The 24669-nt window shown below is 41.4% G+C and overlaps 1 protein-coding gene across 2 annotated transcripts in view; it reads left to right on the top strand.

Annotated features, from left to right (window-relative positions):
• Nucleotides 1-24669, top strand: part of USP6NL (USP6 N-terminal like) — a 1978038-nt gene that overhangs the window by 1618768 nt on the left and 334601 nt on the right. The gene's annotated exons all lie outside the window — the stretch shown is intronic.

Here is a 24669-nt window from a genome sequence, read left to right as displayed (position 1 = left end):
ACGTCCTGGAGGAAAGCGATATTAGCTGTAATACCTAAAGACGGTAAAGGTCCATCAGATTCAGCTTTATACAGGCCCATTTCAATACCAATAAACCATGATTATTAAGTGTTTATGCTTATAGTGGGTAAAAGAATGGCAAAAGTGATGTGATATTTGATAGATATGGATCAAATTTGACAACATTAACAGAACATTGATGATCCAGAGGGAAGCAGAATGTAAGAAAATACCATTGTTGTTGACAGCTCTTGATGCAGAGAAAGCATTTGACAAAGTAAGTTGGGACTTTATGAGCAGGGAGGCATTTGCATTCTCTGATAAAATTATAATGTTGATTAGGAGAATATATGAGGGATCGGAGGTGAAAATTAAAGTGAGTGGGTACCTCTATGATAATTTCTGCTTGAGCAGAGGAACCAGCCAGGGTGTCCTCTTTCCTCTTTGTTGTTTGCTTATATTTAGTACCATTGGGAAAGAAAATAAGGGACTCAGAAATTCTAGGACATAATTGGTATGGTAGTCAAGGAAAGCTGGCTCTAGTTGCAGGTGATATTATGTTATACCTAATAAAACCGGAAAACATTACAGTGTTGTGGAACATTTTGAGACAGTTTCAAATATTCTCTGGATACAAAATTAATGAAGCTAAAGCAAATGCAATTAGCGGTAAGTTATGTATCCATACATGAATTGGTTCAGCAATATCCATATTTATTGGGGATATGATAAAATGAAGTATTTAAGAGTATGGACTAAAAATGATTCCAGTGTACAGCTAAGTATATATGGGAAGAGGCTAAACAAAAGAGAATACGAAAACTGAGAAATTGGAAGCTCTGTTATATGGATATGGATAATAAGATAGAAGCAGTTAAACTATGTTTAATCTATTTAGTCTTATACAAAGGTCAGCCATGTTTTTATCAATCAGAGGAGAATTTATGGACAACAATTAATAAAGAGCTGACGGATTTTATCAGAATAAAACTGAGTGGGATTACTAGATTTGCAGGGTATTTCAGAGCTGCACACCTACGGGTCCATGCATGAGCAGAAACCTGTAATTCATAGTGGAAAGGGATGATGATGAAAATGGGGGGGGGTCGGATGCAGACCTTTTAAGCAGAATAACAATAATCATACAGAATATTATATTCGTAAAGTAGCAGAAAGTACGTTAAGAACTAAGCCAACACTGGAATGGATAAAGGAGATTCTGCTGATAGGGATGACTGCAATTAGGGATACAGACAATAGGCAAGAGGGGGCTGCAATTTATTGGAGAAAACTGGCAAAGGAATCTCAAGTTATTGGGAGCAACTAACTAAAGAGGGAAAGGTAACAGAATGGGAAGGTGCCAAAAATTTATTTGGACTGCAGGTTAAAGATTGCCTTCCCTGTCAAGGATTGATGTCACAGAATAGGGAGCCTAAACAAAAGACCAACTCTGGTAGAGTTTTTAGTAGAATGTAGAACAGACGCTGCTGTTAAAAGGGAATAATTAGTAGGGCATATAAAATATATGATAACCATAAGAATCAATCAGAGGAGGTTAGAAAGGATTGGGAAGAGAGACTGGATAAGCAATTCACAAAGAAACAATGGGGATGTATCTTTATCTCGGAGATATGCAACAAAATCTATTTTTATATTCCAAGTAGACTCCAGAGAATTTTTCCTTGGTTAGACAGCAAATGTAGGATGGGGAAGAAAGAGGTAACTGGGAACATATTTTCTGGGAGTGTAATGAGTTGGCAGACTGTAGAGATTCCCTGCAGACTAATCTATCAGAGATAATGGGTGAGCAACTTGGTGTAACTAGAAAAATGATTTTTCTGAGCTCTGATACAGAAACGTTATTGCCTAGATATAGTAAGGCCTTGCTGTGTCTAATTATGGTGGCTGCTAAAAAAGCAGTTTGTAGAAAATGGAAATCAAAGTCTAAACCTACTGTACTAGAAGATGTGAGTATAGTAACAGAGGTAAAACAACTGGAATTGAGATATTTAGAAAATGGTAGGAGCAAATTACATAGGAAAAATGGGAATTTTGGGAACAATACATTCAGGGGAGGAATGAGGATTTGAATGAGCTATGTAATGTTTGACTGACAGTGATTGGGTAGATCACAAGTGATGTATAATGTTGGCAATTAAAATTGTATCAGTATGGTTTGTGATGTAAAATGTTTGCAACCGTTATTATGTAAATATATTTTATTTTCATTATAAATGTAGGATTGCCTGTGCCATAAGTGATAATTTAATAAAGCTGTTTCTTGTTTAAACAAAAGTATGCACATGTGAATAGCTGCCTGGTTCTATCTGCCCACCTCTGACGTAAATACAAAGCCAGATTTAAAAATAAAGCCCTGTGGTATAACCCAAATGTAAACAAGATCGAAAAGAAAGGGGAAAAAATTGCATGTAAAAATAAATGTAATTCTACAGATGCAAAAAAAAAATGCTAAACCTTACAGGAAACTCTGGACCTCGATCAAATCAGTTAAAGATAAATATGTCATAAAAATAGCCACCAAGGCAAAGGACAGCCACAAAGCAGTCTTTAACTGTGTTAGAAACCTTAGAAGCATTGCTCAGCACTGCTCAGAGCTAATAGTAAATGATACCACATACTCAGACCCAGAGAACATAACCAATCTACTGGCAGATAAATTTTGCTTTAACTTCATCCCCTCTCCCCTCCTATATTTTGAGATCTCTTTCCTGCATCTGTATCCCTTCTTCAAATCACCCATGAATAAGTCCTCAACACACTATTTACGGCCAAGAGCCTTCTATGGGGCCAGATAACATACTGGCCTACTTACCAGCCTGAAAAAGTACCTGTAAGTCACCCTACAGAGGCTGTTCATAGTCAGCCTTGAAATAGACAGTGATCCAGATGAATGGAGGACAGCAGCTGTCATCCCGTTTTGCAAAGGTGGGGCATCAACGGACCTGGGAAATTACAGACCCATAAGTCTGACCAGCCTCAACTGTAAGGCTATGGAAAGGATAATTATGGAATTAACTAAGACCATGCAAACTCTTAACCAAAACCCATTTGGATTTGTTAAGGGCAGATCTTGCCTACTTAACCCGGTTGACATCTTTGAGTGGGTTACGAAAGCAACAGATGAGAACAAATCAGTACACACTGCTTATCTAGACTTCACAAAGGCATTCCAACACCATTACACGCACACACACACACACACACACACACACACACACACACACACACACATGTATGATGTTAATCCTTATGTAATTTATTGGATAGTAAAATAGCTCACAAACGGAACCAAGGGAATTAGAGTGGATTGCTCTACCTCCCCCAAAGACCTGTCACTAGCAGTGTACCCCAAGGTTCAGTCCATGAGCCACTCCTCTTTGGCATTTACTTCTCTGAGGTGAGAGCTGCTGTTAGGATTTATGGCTGACCAAGTCTGTAGATGAATGCAAACATGGTGGCATCATAAACTTCACAAAGGATGCAAAGATCCTCCAAGAGCGCCTTTCCCAAACCAACAGCTGGTGTCAAAACCATATGTGTAAGACTATCGTTCAGCAAGCAAGAAGTCCTTTGTAAGTAGCACATTGACAACACACCCCTAAAAATCTATCCAGCAGCAAGGAACCAGGGAACCTATGTAGATAGCGAACTGTCCTTCAATCACCATGTATTCAGTATTGTAAAAAAGTCCTTTCTTTTGTGCAGTTTGGGTATGGTGTCCAGATCCAGAGATGTGATCATTCCACTGTATTCTGCACTTATCAGGCCTATCATTCAGTATAATGCCTCGTAGATATGTACCTGTCCAAACATCTGACACAATGTGAATGTCCATAACACTTTCCTACTAAGAAAATCAAAGACTTAAATCATCTCAAAGCCTTTTTAATCTTCTTGTTGTCATACAAACTACTGAGAGGCAGTCTCTGCTTCGTATACAGATCCATAACAAACCTTATCTTGTCTACTGCACATTCACACGTCCATTGGGGCACAAACATCCACTCGAGATATAAATCTCTTTTGCAACATAAATAGAACTTGTTGGAGGGATAGACATCTATTGCAGAGAATACTGCTACTTCAGAATCTCCATTCTTTCCATATACGACAAAGTACTTCTCTTACACTACTCATATATAATCAGGACAAATGGATGGGTAACAGCAAATTCATCTGGTTCTGCATATGTCTGGATTATTCATAATTTAAGTGCTAAAAGATTAATGGGAATATGTGGCTAGGCTTCTAAAGACCTCACAAATCAATAGCCTAGTAAGTACCTCTGCATTTTCAAGAAGAAATGCCAAGATGACACAAAAAAGAAAGAATCCTTGTTGCAAAAAAAAAAAAAAAAAACAATGAACAATTGCTATCTGTGCTTTTTAATCTTCCCTACTCTTTCTGGCCTTCTTTCCCAGATTGCATGCAGTCTCTTCTGCTTCCTTCATCTCTGGTAACAGATAACCTTAGATTTTTGGGTACTAAAAAAATTTAGCATGGTTATAAACATCAGTGGGCATCTCCTGTTCGAGCTAGGCTCACTCCCTCTTCCACCAAGAAACCATTTTCATCTTTTTCCCTCAAATTCTTTCAGACATGTTGCCTAAAGGAGTAATAGAGCCATTTCCCTTTTCCTCATAAATGAAAGGTTTCTACTCGATTGGTTCTGTTTCCCAGAAAAGAAGGCACCGTGACCTATTTTAAACCTTCCTAAACTGGATACTTTTCTCCTAGTTCCAAAATGAAAAATGCTGACCTTACAAACCCTTTTTCTTCTACTGTCATCCAAGGCTTTTTTTTGGACACACCAGAGCTAAAAGATGCTTACCTGCACATTCCTATTCACAAAAACCACAGCTATCTTGTTTGAGCCTTTGCCATGGAATTATATTTTGTTTCTTTCATTATCTTTTGGTCTATTTAATACCCCAAGAAGAGCCTTCACAAAGTGCCTTGCCCCAGTCGTAGACTTCTACAGACTTCAAGGGGTTCAGATTTACCCTTATTTGGATGAATCACTTATTACAGCTTCCTCCGCTTAAGACACGCTGTTGTCTCTCTCTTTTCCAAACATGTATTCACCAACCTGGACTTCTAGCTAATGAGACGGTCAGAAAAACAATAAACCAAAAAGACTGACCGTCTCACAAAGTAATAAGTTTATTCAATAAACTGCAGCACTGCAAAGCTTTCAAGTACAAGACTCTTTCTCAATGCAACAGTTTAAAACATCAGTTCAGCATTTGTAGAACAATTTAAAATCACAGCCAGCCTAACAATTGAAACTAATTAATTCAGTAATTTTAAATTGTTATATAAATGCTGAGCTGATGATGTTCTGTAGTCCTATCTCGCCTTTATTCTTACACTTGGGATCGGAGTCGAACCTCAGCTCCGACTCGGCCATACTGTAGCTCAAAAATGCCTGCTTGGCTCGTGGCTAGGCGGTATCCCATCATGCGTCACTACCATTCCCCAGGTCTCGTTTGTCACTCGTTCAGCTCAGATATGATTCTTCTTGGCCGTTGCTAAGTGATATTTTTCAATATTTTTTGACTTGTCATTATTGGATAAAATAATCTTGTTTTGGTAGCTTAGTGTGATTATTGCAGTCCACATTTGCTGCTTGTTCTTCTCTGTGTACTTCTTGTACGTTGTTTGGCCATTCTTCCATTGGCCCTTTTTGTATCCCTGCATCGCTGTCTCCTGTGCTGCTGTTTTTTTTTTCTTTCTTTTCCTCCTTGGGCCTGATCCTCGTTCTGTTGTTTGTCTTCCGTTGGGCTAGGCATGTTTAAATTAGAGGACCTAGTCCTCGGTTCTGTTTTCTGTCTTTCCTTGGGCTAGGCCCATTTAAATTAGAGGACCTAGTCCTCGGTTTATTTCTTCTCCACTTAAGGCTAGGCCCACTTAAATTAGAGGACCTAGTCCTCCGTTTGTCTTTGTCTGTTTAATAGTTGTGTTTGTATTTGTGGATAGTGGTTTTGCATTATGTCCAAAGATACTAAGGATCATAAGCCTTTGGGCTTCAAAAAGTGTACTAAACGTGCCCAGAAGATGTCCTTGACTGATGGGCACAATTTGTGTGTCTACTGTTTGGGGGCTATTCACTTCCAAGAGTCTTGCCTATTTTGTCATGCTTTCAGTCCTCGTGTCCTTCAGGAAAGGAAGAACAAACTTATATTGAAAGGACTAGTAAAACATTCCTTTGAGGAGGAAATGGCATCTTCATCATCTAGCTGTAAATCTCCTCCTCTTCCAAGAAAGACAGACCAAAAACTACTAAAAGGCGGTCTCTCACCCATTCTCTTTCATTGAAGCCACCTGACAAAATTATTAAGTTGGCTACACCCTCGTCGGCTCCACTGATTTCAGTGCCGACAGAGGTTAGCCTACTGGATCCATCAGTTTCGGCTCCAGGAACTTCGGAGACGATAACTGATGTTACATCTCTGAGCCGGTCATCTGAACTCCGACCGGTTTCCCCGACTCTTAGGTCGCCTATTTTCCAGCGATCTTGATCACCCACTCTATCTTTCAGGTCCTCTAGGAGCCTTTCTGATGAGGATGTCGAGAGAGTGGTGCATAGACTGCTTCAGACTTCGGCGCTAGCAAATTTGCTTTTGGCTCCATCCCAGTCGGCTCCGGAGCCTAATGTGCCCTTACACCCGATCGACGTTGTTCCTCCAAGCTTCTCTGAGCCATCGGAGCCAGAGTTGTCAGTACCTCCAGTTGTGGATAGGTCGGTTCCAGCTACCTCAGTTGATTTCTCAGTTCCAATATCCGCTCCAACCCTTTCGGTGCTGTCCGTGGGGTCTAGGGTCCTCAGCTCTCCGGTCGGGCCCGAGGGGGACTCATCGAATCGAACTTCTTCAGTTCCGAGCCTACCTCTCGGTGCTTCAGCTCTGATGAACTTGGACCCCACATCTGCCTCAGAGCCCATCTGCATCTTCAGAGCGGAGGGCATCCTCGGAGCTGGGAGGATCGGCCTATGAGGTGATGAGGAGTGTGCTCTCCAGGTCTTCAGCTCCATCCAGAGGTACCGACACTCTTCCCCCTAAGGCGCCAACTTCAGTCGCAGCTCCCTCTCTCTCCCAACACAGCAGAGACCTGCAGCCTCAGGATACCTCCATGAGTGGTCCCCAGTCTTCTGAGGTCTCCCCAGAATATCTGTCTGAGAAACCACCTAGGAAGAAAACTTGTAAGAGGAAACATGTTGACTCCCCTGATGAGTCTATTACATCAGACACTGACCTCGAGACGTCAGAAAGGTCCCCCAAGTCATCCTCTGATGATATCTCATTCGCAGATATCCTTGAGATCCTGAAACAGAGAGGCAGCTGGCCCACCACATCCCCTTATGATGAGGAGTCAGTGTACCTGAAGGCTTTCGGGTCTCAACCCTCCGCCTCTTGGGTGTCTCCTCCTTTTGACGAGCTACTGGATTTAGTGAGTCGAAAGGTGTGGGAATCTCCTGATTCTGTGAAACCTGTTCCTAGAAGACCAAATAAATTTTTGTCAGCACCCCAGGACAAGGACTTTCTTACTAAGGGTGTTCCAGTAGATGCCATGGTGGTGGCAGCAGCCACTAAAAAGGAACTTGCCAAAACTTCTTCCACTGTCCATCCACCGAACAAGGAGTCTCGAATGATGGATAGGTATAGGAAGCATGTCCTTTCTTCAGCGGCTTTTACACTTTGATCGCTGAACTACCTGTCCCATTTCACAAGGCTCCAGAGAGATCTCCTAAAAAAGCTGGGCGATACTCTACAAGATCACTTATCTGATGCAGTATCTCAGAAGGGCGACGCACAGATGTCTACCCTTAATTCTATTGTGAACTCCTCCATGAGGCTTATTTTGTATGCAGCGGATGGAGCGAGTAGGGCAGTGGGTTCAGGAGTCTCTCTCAGAAGACACTCCTGGATGCGTTTGTATAACTTTGCGGAGGCCTTTAAGTCTATGTTTACTAACGCCCCCTTTGACGGAACCTCATTATTCGGAACCAAGGTAAAGGACACACTCACCAGGTGCGAGCAGGAAGGAAAAACCCTGTCTGCCATGGGAGTCTGTTTTTCCATCCCTTCTAGACCCTATCCTAAAGGGTAGAAGGGTGGAAAAATGTGGTTCAGAAAATCGCATAGGTTTTTTCAGGACGCATAAGGTGATTCCTTCTCCAGAGGCAGAGGAGGAGGAAATAATGGTAGACGCTGCCCTAGAGGTAGAGGAGGCCCTCAGAACCAGGGAGACCGTGATTCCTTTCGTGGTCGTCCCTATCAGCGCTCCTGAAAGGAGGCCCGACTGTGCATCTCTGGAGCCAGTCGGGGATTGTATTTATTTATACCCAGAAGCCTGGCATGACATCACTCAAGACAAGTGGGTATTAAAGATAATTACCAGAGGTTACCATATTCCCTTGTCTTCTCCACCCCTTCAGGCCAGATGAATCCCAGATGTGCCACCCAATCACAGAGATTCAGCAACTCTAGAAATCCAAAAGTTGCTTGTGAAGAGAGTCATCCAACCCATCCCCACAGACCAAGTAGCATTTGGGACTTACTCTAGATTCTTTTTGGTGCCAAAAAGAATAGGGGACATGAGACCCATTTTGGATCTCGGCAAACTGAACGAATCTGTGCAGAAGTCCAAGTTCCAAATGGTCACCTTACAGTTGATACTCCCGTTGTTAGGGAAAGACATTTGGATGTGCTCCATAGACCTCCAAGATGCTTACTACCACATCAAAATGGACAGGGCATTGAGGAGTCACTTATGCTTCTGGCTGGCAGCCAGTCATTATCAGTTCTGCTCCCACAGCCCCGAGGGTGTTCACGAAATGTATGGCAGTGGTTACGGCTCACTTCAGACGTCAGGGACTCCAAGTGTTTCCATATCTGGATGACTGGCTCCAGACTGCCACCACCAGGCATCTACTGTTATAGGCCTGGGACGCTACCATTTCAGTTTGCCTGCAGTTAGGAATTACAGTAAATTGGCAAAAATCTGAATTGTCACCCTCTCAGCATGTGAATTTTATTGGTGCCGAAATAAACACCATCTCAGTGAGGGCTTACCTTACCATGAAAAGAATTCAGTGTCTAAGGGAACAAGTCTTGAGCTTACTTCCTCTAAGAAAAGTCAAAGCAAAGGTAGTGCTCAAGCTATTCGGGACCATGGCTTCCACAATAACACTAGTTCCATTCGCCAGACTGCACATGAGGGTCCTGCAGTGGTTACTGTTTGTCCAGTGGTCACTGCAGTACCTTCCTCTGTCTCACCCCATCCTGATAACAAATTTGTGCAAACAGGATCTTCGTTGGTGGACCCAGACCAGCAATCTAAACACAGGCAGACCATTTGTTCCTCTCCCCCCAGTTGCCACTGTGACCACGGTTGCCTCCCCAGATAGGGTGAGGGGGCATTATCTAGGGAGAAAAGTCCAAGGCACATGGCAGGATCACGAGGCTCATTTGCATATCAACATCTTGGAGATGAGAGCAGTGCTTCTAGCGTTTCAAGCATTTCACAGCTTTCTCCCTCTAGAGCGATTGGAATCCACTCTGACAACATGTCAGTGGTATGGTACCTAAACAAACAAGGAGGAACCAAATCTTACCCCCTCAGCAGAGAAGCCCTTCGAGTATGGGAGTGGGCAGTGTCTTCCCAGCGCTTTCTGATAGCAATGCACATCCCGAGGAAATCCAGAGTCATAGCCGACAGGCTCAGCAGGGCTATTCTGATGCCTCACGAGTGGTCTCTGAGCACATACATTGCTGAACAAATTCTTTGCAAATGGGGTCAGCCTTGCTGCGATCTCTTTGCCACCCCTCTCAATGCCAAATGCAGCAGCTACTTTACCCTGATTCCCCCGGAAGGGTAAGCATATAGAGATGCACTCGTTCCTGATTGGCCCTCGAGACGTCTCTATGCTTTCCCTTCCTTCCCCCTCATATCGAAGGTAATTCAGAAAGCAATATCCTCGGGAAGCAGAATGATCCTAATTGCTCCTTACAGGCCTCAACAGATCTGGTTCCCCTTCCTCAGACCTCATCTAAAGAATGAACCGTGGACTCTGTATCCAGTGCCAAATTTACTGACACATGTCAGGGGCATTCCATCCCTCTCTCCACACCCTCAACTTGACAGCTTGGCTGCTCCAATTCCATCCCTAGTCAGGCTTCATGACTTTTCTCCTGAGGTTGTACACATCCTGTCATCTTCTCACAAACCTTCTACCAGGAAAATTTATACCAGTAAATGGAAGGGATTCTCCTTTTGGGCCCATGAGAGAAACTTTGATCCTTACACAGCTCCCATTTCTGCCATTTTAGACTTCCTCTTGCAGTTATTCAACCAAGGTTCAGCAGCGGCAACTGTCAAAGCCCATTTGGCAGCCATTTACACCCTTCATTTTGCTAACGAACCTAATCTTATGGCTCATAGGTTTTGTAGAGCCTTCCTCAAAGGGACCACTTTGCTAAGCACCCCAGTCATGGATCCTGTGGCTCCATGGGATTTGAACTTTGTTTTCCATAAACTTACGTCAAGTCCTTTCGAACCTTCAGCAACATGTGACCTATATTTTTAGTGGCTATCACTTCTGCAAGAAGGGTCTCTGAACTACAGGCTCTTTCCATTAAGCCCCCTTATTTGGTGCTTCATAAATTAATCAGGAGCTATTAGAGAGGCTAGAAATTTCTTATGAAAATATAGCTAAGGAGTGGGATAAAATTAAAGTGGAATTTAAAAATAAAGTGGGAATAAAAGAAAGGGATATATGGTTAAGAAATAAGAATTATTTAGAAGGACTGGCAAATATTAAAATATTGCAAAACATGGGGAATCTCACAGAACAAGAAGAGAGCAACTGCAGAATGCTGAACAGTAAATAAGGGATTACCTCGATAATATGTATGAGTTCAGAAAGATTGCTGTTAAGCAATTGTTTTTTGATGATAACTCTATAGCATAAAAAGTTTTAGCAGAACAACCCAGCCAACAGAAAGAAAGGACTGTCACCAGACTTAGGAAGCCTATAACAAGGACGGTAACAAGTGATCCTGTAGAAGTATTAGAAATATTTCAGAAATTCTACGAAGTCTTTATAAAGCAGAGAAATATGGAAATCATAAAAAGGTACAAATGGAAATGTTTATGGAAGAATTAAGTATGCCATCGTTTGAGGTAGATGAAGCTCAATTTCTAACCGTTAGCATAGGAGATGAGATAAAAATGGTGATGTATAACCAGTGTACAGGAAAGTCCCCTGGAATATATGGTATTCCTGTGGAATTTTGGAACTAGGAGGGAAAAAAATGATAAAGCTCTGGAAGGTTTTGTTTAGCAGTATTTCAAGAGGATGAGATGTACCAACGTCCTGGAGGAAAGCGATATTAGCTGTAATACCTAAAGACGGTAAAGGTCCATCAGATTCAGCTTTATACAGGCCCATTTCAATACCAATAAACCATGATTATTAAGTGTTTATGCTTATAGTGGGTAAAAGAATGGCAAAAGTGATGTGATATTTGATAGATATGGATCAAATTTGACAACATTAACAGAACATTGATGATCCAGAGGGAAGCAGAATGTAAGAAAATACCATTGTTGTTGACAGCTCTTGATGCAGAGAAAGCATTTGACAAAGTAAGTTGGGACTTTATGAGCAGGGAGGCATTTGCATTCTCTGATAAAATTATAATGTTGATTAGGAGAATATATGAGGGATCGGAGGTGAAAATTAAAGTGAGTGGGTACCTCTATGATAATTTCTGCTTGAGCAGAGGAACCAGCCAGGGGTGTCCTCTTTCCTCTTTGTTGTTTGCTTATATTTAGTACCATTGGGAAAGAAAATAAGGGACTCAGAAATTCTAGGACATAATTGGTATGGTAGTCAAGGAAAGCTGGCTCTAGTTGCAGGTGATATTATGTTATACCTAATAAAACCGGAAAACATTACAGTGTTGTGGAACATTTTGAGACAGTTTCAAATATTCTCTGGATACAAAATTAATGAAGCTAAAGCAAATGCAATTAGCGGTAAGTTATGTATCCATACATGAATTGGTTCAGCAATATCCATATTTATTGGGGATATGATAAAATGAAGTATTTAAGAGTATGGACTAAAAATGATTCCAGTGTGCAGCTAAGTATATATGGGAAGAGGCTAAACAAAAGAGAATACGAAAACTGAGAAATTGGAAGCTCTGTTATATGGATATGGATAATAAGATAGAAGCAGTTAAACTATGTTTAATCTATTTAGTCTTATACAAAGGTCAGCCATGTTTTTATCAATCAGAGGAGAATTTATGGACAACAATTAATAAAGAGCTGACGGATTTTATCAGAATAAAACTGAGTAGTATTACTAGATTTGCAGGGTATTTCAGAGCTGCACACCTACGGGTCCATGCATGAGCAGAAACCTGTAATTCATAGTGGAAAGGGATGATGATGAAAATGGGGGGGTTTTGGATGCAGACCTTTTAAGCAGAATAACAATAATCATACAGAATATTATATTCGTAAAGTAGCAGAAAGTACGTTAAGAACTAAGCCAACACTGGAATGGATAAAGGAGATTCTGCTGATAGGGATGACTGCAATTAGGGATACAGACAATAGGCAAGAGGGGGCTGCAATTTATTGGAGAAAACTGGCAAAGGAATCTCAAGTTATTGGGAGCAACTAACTAAAGAGGGAAAGGTAACAGAATGGAAAGGTGCCAAAAATTTATTTGGACTGCAGGTTAAAGATTGCCTTCCCTGTCAAGGATTGATGTCACAGAATAGGGAGCCTAAACAAAAGACCAACTCTGGTAGAGTTTTTAGTAGAATCTAGAACAGACGCTGCTGTTAAAAGGGAATAATTAGTAGAGCATATAAAATATATGATAACCATAAGAATCAATCAGAGGAGGTTAGAAAGGATTGGGAAGAGAGACTGGATAAGCAATTCACAAAGAAACAATGGGGGTGTATCTTTATCTCGGAGATATGCAACAAAATCTATTTTTATATTCCAAGTAGACTCCAGAGAATTTTTCCTTGGTTAGACAGCAAATGTAGGATGGGGAAGAAAGAGGTAACTGGGAACATATTTTCTGGGAGTGTAATGAGTTGGCAGACTGTAGAGATTCCCTGCAGACTAATCTATCAGAGATAATGGGTGAGCAACTTGGTGTAACTAGAAAAATGATTTTTCTGAGCTCTGATACAGAAACGTTATTGCCTAGATATAGTAAGGCCTTGCTGTGTCTAATTATGGTGGCTGCTAAAAAAGCAGTTTGTAGAAAATGGAAATCAAAGTCTAAACCTACTGTACTAGAAGATGTGAGTATAGTAACAGAGGTAAAACAACTGGAATTGAGATATTTAGAAAATGGTAGGAGCAAATTACATAGGAAAAATGGGAATTTTGGGAACAATACATTCAGGGGAGGAATGAGGATTTGAATGAGCTATGTAATGTTTGACTGACAGTGATTGGGTAGATCACAAGTGATGTATAATGTTGGCAATTAAAATTGTATCAGTATGGTTTGTGATGTAAAATGTTTGCAACCGTTATTATGTAAATATATTTTATTTTCATTATAAATGTAGGATTGCCTGTGCCATAAGTGATAATTTAATAAAGCTGTTTCTTGTTTAAACAAAAGTATGCACATGTGAATAGCTGCCTGGTTGTATCTGCCCACCTCTGACGTAAATACAAAGCCAGATTTAAAAATAAAGCCCTGTGGTATAACCCAAATGTAAACAAGATCGAAAAGAAAGGGGAAAAAATTGCATGTAAAAATAAATGTAATTCTACAGATGCAAAAAAAAAATGCTAAACCTTACAGGAAACTCTGGACCTCGATCAAATCAGTTAAAGATAAATATGTCATAAAAATAGCCACCAAGGCAAAGGACAGCCACAAAGCAGTCTTTAACTGTGTTAGAAACCTTAGAAGCATTGCTCAGCACTGCTCAGAGCTAATAGTAAATGATACCACATACTCAGACCCAGAGAACATAACCAATCTACTGGCAGATAAATTTTGCTTTAACTTCATCCCCTCTCCTCCTATATTTTGAGATCTCTTTCCTGCATCTGTATCCCTTCTTCAAATCACCCATGAATAAGTCCTCAACACACTATTTACGGCCAAGAGCCTTCTATGGGGCCAGATAACATACTGGGCTACTTACCAGCCTGAAAAAGTACCTGTAAGTCACCCTACAGAGGCTGTTCATAGTCAGCCTTGAAATAGACAGTGATCCAGATGAATGGAGGACAGCAGCTGTCATCCCGTTTTGCAAAGGTGGGGCATCAACGGACCTGGGAAATTACAGACCCATAAGTCTGACCAGCCTCAACTGTAAGGCTATGGAAAGGATAATTATGGAATTAACTAAGACCATGCAAACTCTTAACCAAAACCCATTTGGATTTGTTAAGGGCAGATCTTGCCTACTTAACCCGGTTGACATCTTTGAGTGGGTTACGAAAGCAACAGATGAGAACAAATCAGTACACACTGCTTATCTAGACTTCACAAAGGCATTCCAACACCATTACACGCACACACACACACACACACACACACACACACACACACACACACACACACACACACACACACACATGTATGATGTTAATCCTTATGTAATTTGTTGGATAGTAAAATAGCTCACAAACGGAACCAAGGGAATTAGAGTGGATTGCTCTACCTCCCCCAAAGACCTGTCACTAGCAGTGTACCCCAAGGTTCAGTCCATGAGCCACTCCTCTTTGGCATTTACTTCTCTGAGGTGAGAGCTGCTGTTAGGATTTATGGCTGACCAAGTCTGTAGATGAATGCAAACATGGTGGCATCATAAACTTCACAAAGGATGCAAAGATCCTCCAAGAGCGCCTTTCCCAAACCAACAGCTGGTGTCAAAACCATATGTGTAAGACTATCGTTCAGCAAGCAAGAAGTCCTTTGTAAGTAGCACATTGACAACACACCCCTAAAAATCTATCCAGCAGCAAGGAACCAGGGAACCTATTTAGATAGCGAACTGTCCTTCAATCACCATGTATTCAGTATTGTAAAAAAGTCCTTTCTTTTGTGCAGTTTGGGTATGGTGTCCAGATCCAGAGATGTGATCATTCCACTGTATTCTGCACTTATCAGGCCTATCATTCAGTATAATGCCTCGTAGATATGTACCTGTCCAAACATCTGACACAACGTGAATGTCCATAACACTTTCCTACTAAGAAAATCAAAGACTTAAATCATCTCAAAGCCTTTTTAATCTTCTTGTTGTCATACAAACTACTGAGAGGCAGTCTCTGCTTCGTATACAGATCCATAACAAACCTTATCTTGTCTACTGCACATTCACACGTCCATTGGGGGCACAAACATCCACTCGAGATATAAATCTCTTTTGCAACATAAATAGAACTTGTTGGAGGGATAGACATCTATTGCAGAGAATACTGCTACTTCAGAATCTCCATTCTTTCCATATACGACAAAGTACTTCTCTTACACTATTCATATATAATCAGGACAAATGGATGGGTAACAGCAAATTCATCTGGTTCTGCATATGTCTGGATTATTCATAATTTAAGTGCTAAAAGATTAATGGGAATATGTGGCTAGGCTTCTAAAGACCTCACAAATCAATAGCCTAGTAAGTACCTCTGCATTTTCAAGAAGAAATGCCAAGATGACACAAAAAAGAAAGAATCCTTGTTGCAAAAAAAAAAAAAAAAAAAAACAATGAACAATTGCTATCTGTGCTTTTTAATCTTCCCTACTCTTTCTGGCCTTCTTTCCCAGATTGCATGCAGTCTCTTCTGCTTCCTTCATCTCTGGTAACAGATAACCTTAGATTTTTGGGTACTAAAAAAATTTAGCATGGTAATAAACATCAGTGGGCATCTCCTGTTCGAGCTAGGCTCACTCCCTCTTCCACCAAGAAACCATTTTCATCTTTTTCCCTCAAATTCTTTCAGACATGTTGCCTAAAGGAGTAATAGAGCCATTTCCCTTTTCCTCATAAATGAAAGGTTTCTACTCGATTGGTTCTGTTTCCCAGAAAAGAAGGCACCGTGACCTATTTTAAACCTTCCCAAACTGGATACTTTTCTCCTAGTTCCAAAATGAAAAATGCTGACCTTACAAACCCTTTTTCTTCTACTGTCATCCAAGGCTTTTTTTTGGACACACCAGAGCTAAAAGATGCTTACCTGCACATTCCTATTCACAAAAACCACAGCTATCTTGTTTGAGCCTTTGCCATGGAATTATACTTTGTTTCTTTCATTATCTTTTGGTCTATTTAATACCCCAAGAAGAGCCTTCACAAAGTGCCTTGCCCCAGTCGTAGACTTCTACAGACTTCAAGGGGTTCAGATTTACCCTTATTTGGATGAATCACTTATTACAGCTTCCTCCGCTTAAGACACGCTGTTGTCTCTCTCTTTTCCAAACATGTATTCACCAACCTGGACTTCTAGCTAATGAGACGGTCAGAAAAACAATAAACCAAAAAGACTGACCATCTCACAAAGTAATAAGTTTATTCAATAAACTGCAGCACTGCAAAGCTTTCAAGTACAAGACTCTTTCTCAATGCAACAGTTTAAAACATCAGTTCAGCATTTGTAGAACAATTTAAAATCACAGCCAGCCTAACAACTGAAACTAATTAATTTAGTAATTTTAAATTGTTATATAAATGCTGAACTGATGATGTTCTGTAGTCCTATCTCGCCTTTATTCTTACACTTGGGATCGGAGTCGAACCTCAGCTCCGACTTGGCCATACTGTAGCTCAAAAATGCCTGCTTGGCTCGTGGCTAGGCGGTATCCCATCATGCGTCACTACCATTCCCCAGGTCTCGTTTGTCACTCGTTCAGCTCAGATATGATTCTTCTTGGCCGTTGCTAAGTGATATTTTTCAATATTTTTTGACTTGTCATTATTGGATAAAATAATCTTGTTTTGGTAGCTTAGTGTGATTATTGCAGTCCACATTTGCTGCTTGTTCTTCTCTGTGTACTTCTTGTACGTTGTTTGGCCATTCTTCCATTGGCCCTTTTTGTATCCCTGCATCGCTGTCTCCTGTGCTGCTGTTTTTTTTTTTTCTTTTCCTCCTTGGGCCTGATCCTCGTTCTGTTGTTTGTCTTCCGTTGGGCTAGGCATGTTTAAATTAGAGGACCTAGTCCTCGGTTCTGTTTTCTGTCTTTCCTTGGGCTAGGCCCATTTAAATTAGAGGACCTAGTCCTCGGTTTATTTCTTCTCCACTTAAGGCTAGGCCCACTTAAATTAGAGGACCTAGTCCTCCGTTTGTCTTTGTCTGTTTAATAGTTGTGTTTGTATTTGTGGATAGTGGTTTTGCATTATGTCCAAAGATACTAAGGATCATAAGCCTTTGGGCTTCAAAAAGTGTACTAAACGTGCCCAGAAGATGTCCTTGACTGATGGGCACAATTTGTGTGTCTACTGTTTGGGGGCTATTCACTTCCAAGAGTCTTGCCTATTTTGTCATGCTTTCAGTCCTCGTGTCCTTCAGGAAAGGAAGAACAAACTTATATTGAAAGGACTAGTAAAACATTCCTTTGAGGAGGAAATGGCATCTTCATCATCTAGCTGTAAATCTCCTCCTCTTCCAAGAAAGACAGACCAAAAACTACTAAAAGGCGGTCTCTCACCCATTCTCTTTCATTGAAGCCACCTGACAAAATTATTAAGTTGGCTACACCCTCGTCGGCTCCACTGATTTCAGTGCCGACAGAGGTTAGCCTACTGGATCCATCAGTTTCGGCTCCAGGAACTTCAGAGACGATAACTGATGTTACATCTCGGAGCCGGTCATCTGAACTCCGACCGGTTTCCCCGACTCTTAGGTCGCCTATTTTCCAGCGATCTTGATCACACACTCTATCTTTCAGGTCCTCTAGGAGCCTTTCTGATGAGGATGTCGAGAGAGTGGTGCATAGACTGCTTCAGACTTCGGCGCTAGCAAATTTGCTTTTGGCTCCATCCCAGTCGGCTCCGGAGCCTAATGTGCCCTTACACCCGATCGACGTTGTACCTCCAAGCTTCTCTGAGCCATCGGAGCCAGAGTTGTCAGTACCTCCAGTTGTGGATAGGTCGGTTCCAGCTACCTCAGTTGATTTCTCAGTTCCAATATCCGCTCCAACCCTTTCGGTGCTGTCCGTGGGGTCTAGGGTCCTCAGCTCTCCGGTCGGGCCCGAGGGGGACTCATCGAATCGAACTTCTTCAGTTCCGAGCCTACCTCTCGGTGCTTCAGCTCTGATGAACTTGGACCCCACATCTGCCTCAGAGCCCATCTGCATCTTCAGAGCAGAGGGCATCCTCGGAGCTGGGAGGATCGGCCTATGAGGTGATGAGGAGTGTGCTCTCCAGGTCTTCAGCTCCATCCAGAGGTACCGACACTCTTCCCCCTAAGGCGCCAACTTCAGTCGCAGCTCCCTCTCTCTCCCAACACAGCAGAGACCTGCAGCCTCAGGATACCTCCATGAGTGGTCCCCAGTCTTCTGAGGTCTCCCCAGAATATCTGTCTGAGAAACCACCTAGGAAGAAAACTTGTAAGAGGAAACATGTTGACTCCCCTGATGAGTCTATTACATCAGACACTGACCTCGAGACGCCAGAAAGGTCCCCAAGTCATCCTCTGATGATATCTCATTCGCAGATATCCTTGAGATCCTGAAACAGAGAGGCAGCTGGCCCACCACATCCCCTTATGATGAGGAGTCAGTGTACCTGAAGGCTTTCGGGTCTCAACCCTCCGCCTCTTGGGTGTCTCCTCCTTTTGACGAGCTACTGGATTTAGTGAGTCAAAAGGTGTGGGAATCTCCTGATTCTGTGAAACCTGTTCCTAGAAGACCAAATAAATTTTTGTCAGCACCCCAGGACAAGGACTTTCTTACTAAGGGTGTTCCAGTAGATGCCATGGTGGTGGCAGCAGCCACTAAAAAGGAACTTGCCAAAACTTCCTCCACTGTCCATCCACCGAACAAGGAGTCTCGAATGATGGATAGGTATAGGAAGCATGTCCTTTCTTCAGCGGCTTTTACACTTTGATCGCTGAACTACCTGTCCCATTTCACAAGGCTCCAGAGAGATCTCCTAAAAAAGCTGGGCGATACTCTACAAGATCACTTATCTGATGCGGTATCTCAGAAGGGCGACGCACAGATGTCTACCCTTAATTCTATTGTGAACTCCTCCATGAGGCTTATTTTGTATGCAGCGGATGGAGCGAGTAGGGCAGTGGGTTCAGGAGTCTCTCTCAGAAGACACTCCTGGATGCGTTTGTATAACTTTGCGGAGGCCTTTAAGTCTATGTTTACTAACGCCCCCTTTGACGGAACCTCATTATTCGGAACCAAGGTAAAGGACACACTCACCAGGTGCGAGCAGGAAGGAAAAACTCTGTCTGCCATGGGAGTCTGTTTTTCCATCCCTTCTAGACCCTATCCTAAAGGGTAGAAGGATGGAAAAATGTGGTTCAGAAAATCGCATAGGTTTTTTCAGGACGCATAAGGTGATTCCTTCTCCAGAGGCAGAGGAGGAGGAAATAATGGTAGACGCTGCCCTAGAGGTAGAGGAGGCCCTCAGAACCAGGGAGACCGTGATTCCTTTCGTGGTCGTCCCTATCAGTGCTCCTGAAAGGAGGCCCGACTGTGCATCTCTGGAGCCAGTCGGGGATTGTATTTCTTTATACCCAGAAGCCTGGCATGACCTCACTCAAGACAAGTGGGTATTAAAGATAATTACCAGAGGTTACCATATTCCCTTGTCTTCTCCACCCCTTCAGGCCAGATGAATCCCAGATGTGCCACCCAATCACAGAGATTCAGCAACTCTAGAAATCCAAAAGTTGCTTGTGAAGAGAGTCATCCAACCCATCCCCGCAGACCAAGTAGCATTTGGGACTTACTCTAGATTCTTTTTGGTGCCAAAAAGAATAGGGGACATGAGACCCATTTTGGATCTTGGCAAACTGAACGAATCTGTGCAGAAGTCCAAGTTCCAAATGGTCACCTTACAGTTAATACTCCCGTTGTTAGGGAAAGACATTTGGATGTGCTCCATAGACCTCTAAGATGCTTACTACCACATCAAAATGGACAGGGCATCGAGGAGTCACTTATGCTTCTGGCTGGCAGCCAGTCATTATCAGTTCTGCTCCCACAGCCCCGAGGGTGTTCACGAAATGTATGGCAGTGGTTACGGCTCACTTCAGACGTCAGGGACTCCAAGCGTTTCCATATCTGGATGACTGGCTCCAGACTGCCACCACCAGGCATCTACTGTTATAGGCCTGGGACGCTACCATTTCAGTTTGCCTGCAGTTAGGAATTACAGTAAATTGGCAAAAATCTGAATTGTCACCCTCTCAGCATGTGAATTTTATTGGTGCCGAAATAAACACCATCTCAGTGAGGGCTTACCTTACCATGAAAAGAATTCAGTGTCTAAGGGAACAAGTCTTGAGCTTACTTCCTCTAAGAAAAGTCAAAGCAAAGGTAGTGCTCAAGCTATTCGGGACCATGGCTTCCACAATAACACTAGTTCCATTAGCCAGACTGCACATGAGGGTCCTGCAGTGGTTACTGTTTGTCCAGTGGTCACTGCAGTACCTTCCTCTGTCTCACCCCATCCTGATAACAAATTTGTGCAAACAGGATCTTCGTTGGTGGACCCAGACCAGCAATCTAAACACAGGCAGACCATTTGTTCCTCTCCCCCCAGTTGCCACTGTGACCACGGTTGCCTCCCCAGATAGGGTGAGGGGGCATTATCTAGGGAGAAAAGTCCAAGGCACATGGCAGGATCACGAGGCTCATTTGCATATCAACATCTTGGAGATGAGAGCAGTGCTTCTAGCGTTGCAAGCACTTCACAGCTTTCTCCCTCTAGAGCGATTGCAATCCACTCTGACAACATGTCAGTGGTATGGTACCTAAACAAACAAGGAGGAACCAAATCTTACCCCCTCAGCAGAGAAGCCCTTCGAGTATGGGAGTGGGCGGTGTCTTCCCAGCGCTTTCTGATAGCAATGCACATCCCGAGGAAATCCAGAGTCATAGCCGACAGGCTCAGCAGGGCTATTCTGATGCCTCACGAGTGGTCTCTGAGCACATACATTGCTGAACAAATTCTTTGCAAATGGGGTCAGCCTTGCTGCGATCTATTTGCCACCCCTCTCAATGCCAAATGCAGCAGCTACTTTACCCTGATTCCCCCGGAAGGGTAAGCATATAGAGATGCACTCGTTCCTGATTGGCCCTCGAGACGTCTCTATGCTTTCCCTTCCTTCCCCCTCATATCGAAGGTAATTCAGAAAGCAATATCCTCGGGAAGCAGAATGATCCTAATTGCTCCTTACAGGCCTCAACAGATCTGGTTCCCCTTCCTCAGACCTCATCTAAAGAATGAACCGTGGACTCTGTATCCAGTGCCAAATTTACTGACACATGTCAGGGGCATTCCATCCCTCTCTCCACACCCTCAACTTGACAGCTTGGCTGCTCCAATTCCATCCCTAGTCAGGCTTCATGACTTTTCTCCTGAGGTTGTACACATCCTGTCATCTTCTCACAAACCTTCTACCAGGAAAATTTATACCAGTAAATGGAAGGGATTCTCCTTTTGGGCCCATGAGAGAAACTTTGATCCTTACACAGCTCCCATTTCTGCCATTTTAGACTTCCTCTTGCAGTTATTCAACCAAGGTTCAGCAGCGGCAACTGTCAAAGCCCATTTGGCAGCCATTTCCACCCTTCATTTTGCTAACGAACCTAATCTTATGGCTCATAGGTTTTGTAGAGCCTTCCTCAAAGGGACCACTTTGCTAAGCACCCCAGTCATGGATCCTGTGGCTCCATGGGATTTGAACTTTGTTTTCCATAAACTTACGTCAAGTCCTTTCGAACCTTCAGCAACATGTGACCTATTAGCAAGAAAGTTCCAAGGTTACACCAAAGGCACAAACTCCAGATATCCTTAGCGAAAAACCTTTATTGTGGCAGACCTGCATAAAAAGTGAGCGCTTTCACGTCCAAGTGACGCTTCATCAGACTTCAATATTTGATAAATGAGTTAAGACACTTATATACGATTTCAAAGCTCAATTGATTTAGCAATTAATCAATTAGTATGATAAAAGCTTAAAGTGCTAGTGCTTAAATAAATCAATTTATCAATATGCATTTCTTATATAAAGCCAAACATTCCAATAACTCACATGAAATATTGTATAAAACGCATTAAAAACACATTAAAAACTCCTTTGTAAATGTATATAAAAAATATAATAACAACAATTAATGACAAATGGTATTCTAATGTTTAAAAGCCTTAGCTACTAGAAAAGGTCTGAGTGTAATTCTATCATTCAGGCCATAAATGTGTGCCTGAAGTCTAAGAATCCACCTGGTCTCTACCTCTTCTGTGTGATTCTTTACATTCCCTAGTCTACTGTCTACTTTAATTAATTCCAAGACCTTAAACTTAAAGTGATGAGTAGACCCTTCATCTATCACATGTTTAGCTAGAGCATTGGTGGGGTCTTCTCTGTTAATAGCATATAAATGCTCTCTTATGCGCTCACGTAAAGTGCGGTTAGTTTTTCCTACATAATATTTTAGGCACAACTGACATTGAGCTAAATAAATTAAGTTTTTGGACCTACAATCAGTGTAGCTTTTAAATGTATAAAGTTTGTTGGTGATAGGATGGGTAAAGGTGTTATTCGTGTTAATAAACCTACACTGGTTGCATTTACGGCAAGGGAAAGTACCTTCCCTTTGTGAATATGGATGTTCTACTTTTGTTCTTTCATAGCAAAGTAGTCTTTTCAAGGACTTCAGATTCTTGTATGCTATGTTAGGTCTTTGTTCAACTAGTGTCCTGATTTTCTCATCCATTATAAGAATCTTCCAATTATTCTCTATAATCTTTCTTATTTGACTATTCCTATTAGTATAGGGTATAATAAGTCTATTCTTAGAGATCCTTGGTTCTTTTTTATTCATGTTAATAGTATTAGATTTATTATAAAACGGACAACCTTTGTTTTTCCTTGTTTTACTTGCCATGGTAATAGTATTATGCACTACTTGTTTACTATATCCTCTATGTATAAAATTATTCCCTATGATTACCTTTTGTTCATTGAATGTTACTTCATCTGTGGTTAGCTTGGAAACTCTTAAAGTTTGATTCATTACCACATTTTTATGCACATGTCGAGGGTGCATACTAGTGCGATGAAGTAAATTATTCCTCCAACAAGGCTTCCTATATACACATGTATTTATACCATTAAGTCCTTTTGTTAGCAAAACATCGAGGAACTGTATCTTCTCATGGGAATATGTACTCTCAAATTCTAGAAAATCGGTAGTACCATTAATATATTCTATAAACTCATTTAACTTAGTTGTTGTTCCTCTCCATAATAAAAAAACATCATCAACAAAACGGCAGTAGTGTATTAGATGTTCATTGAAAACTAAGTTGTTCATTACATATGCTTCTTCCCAATATGCCAACACTAGGTTGGCATATGAGTTTGCACAAGGTGTTCCCATTGCTACACCCTTTTGTTGTAAATAGTAATTATTGTTATGTACCATAGCATTATTTTCTAACACTATTTCTAGTAGAGACGTCCACATTATGATTTTGCTATTATTTACACCATGATTTAGGAGAAATAATCTCAAAAATTCAATCCCAGTACTATTTGGGATTGAAGTAAATAGAGATTTTACATCTAAGGTAACAAAAAAATCATCATTTGTAATATGATGTTGTTCATTGCATCTAGCAAAATCTTCTATAAATTGTTGTGTGTCTCTTAAAATATGTTTGGTGCTATTCACTATGGGTTTGAACTGTTTATCCAAATAAATTGAAAGGGACTCAGTCAGCCACCCTTTGCTGGAGACAATAGGTCTTAATGGTGGATTGTCCAGCTCTTTATGTATTTTAGGGAGGCCTCTGAACGTTGGTACTAGTGGATTTTCAACAAGAAAATACCTATACAAATTCATATCAATAACATTAGTAAGTAGTAGATCATATAACTGCGCATGCACATTTTTAATTAACTTATTCAATGAAATAGCATTCAATGGTATATAAGTATCAATTTCTGCAAGCATAAAAGAAACTTTCATATCATACATTTCCTTGTCCATTATAACTATTGCTCCCCCCTTGTCAGCTTGCCTAATAACTATATTACTATTACTTTGTAAACTTAAAATAGCTGCCTTCTCTTTGGTAGTTATATTAAAAAAATCAGGTTTCCCTATATTATTATTATATAATTCCATTAAATCAGATTCACAAGCACGTTCAAATACTTCCAATAATGGATGTTGTACAGGGATAAACGTAGAAGGTTTCCTAAAGGTATTGATGTTGCTAACGTTATCCAAATTTACATTTTTATCATTATACAACATTTTTAGCGCTATATTTCTAGTGAACATTTTTATATCCACTATAAACTCTGTAACATCAGTAAAAGCCGATGGAATAAAACTAAGTCCTTTGTTAAGGACAGATAATTCATGGTCATTGAGTTTATATTTAGAAATGT

Source organism: Protopterus annectens, chromosome 11.part0, assembly GCF_019279795.1.
Source record: "Protopterus annectens isolate FY-2018-M chromosome 11.part0, PAN1.0, whole genome shotgun sequence".
Taxonomy (NCBI): Eukaryota; Metazoa; Chordata; order Ceratodontiformes; family Protopteridae; genus Protopterus; species Protopterus annectens.
Note: the sequence above shows the minus strand (reverse complement) of the source record. Positions and strands in the feature narration are given on the sequence as shown.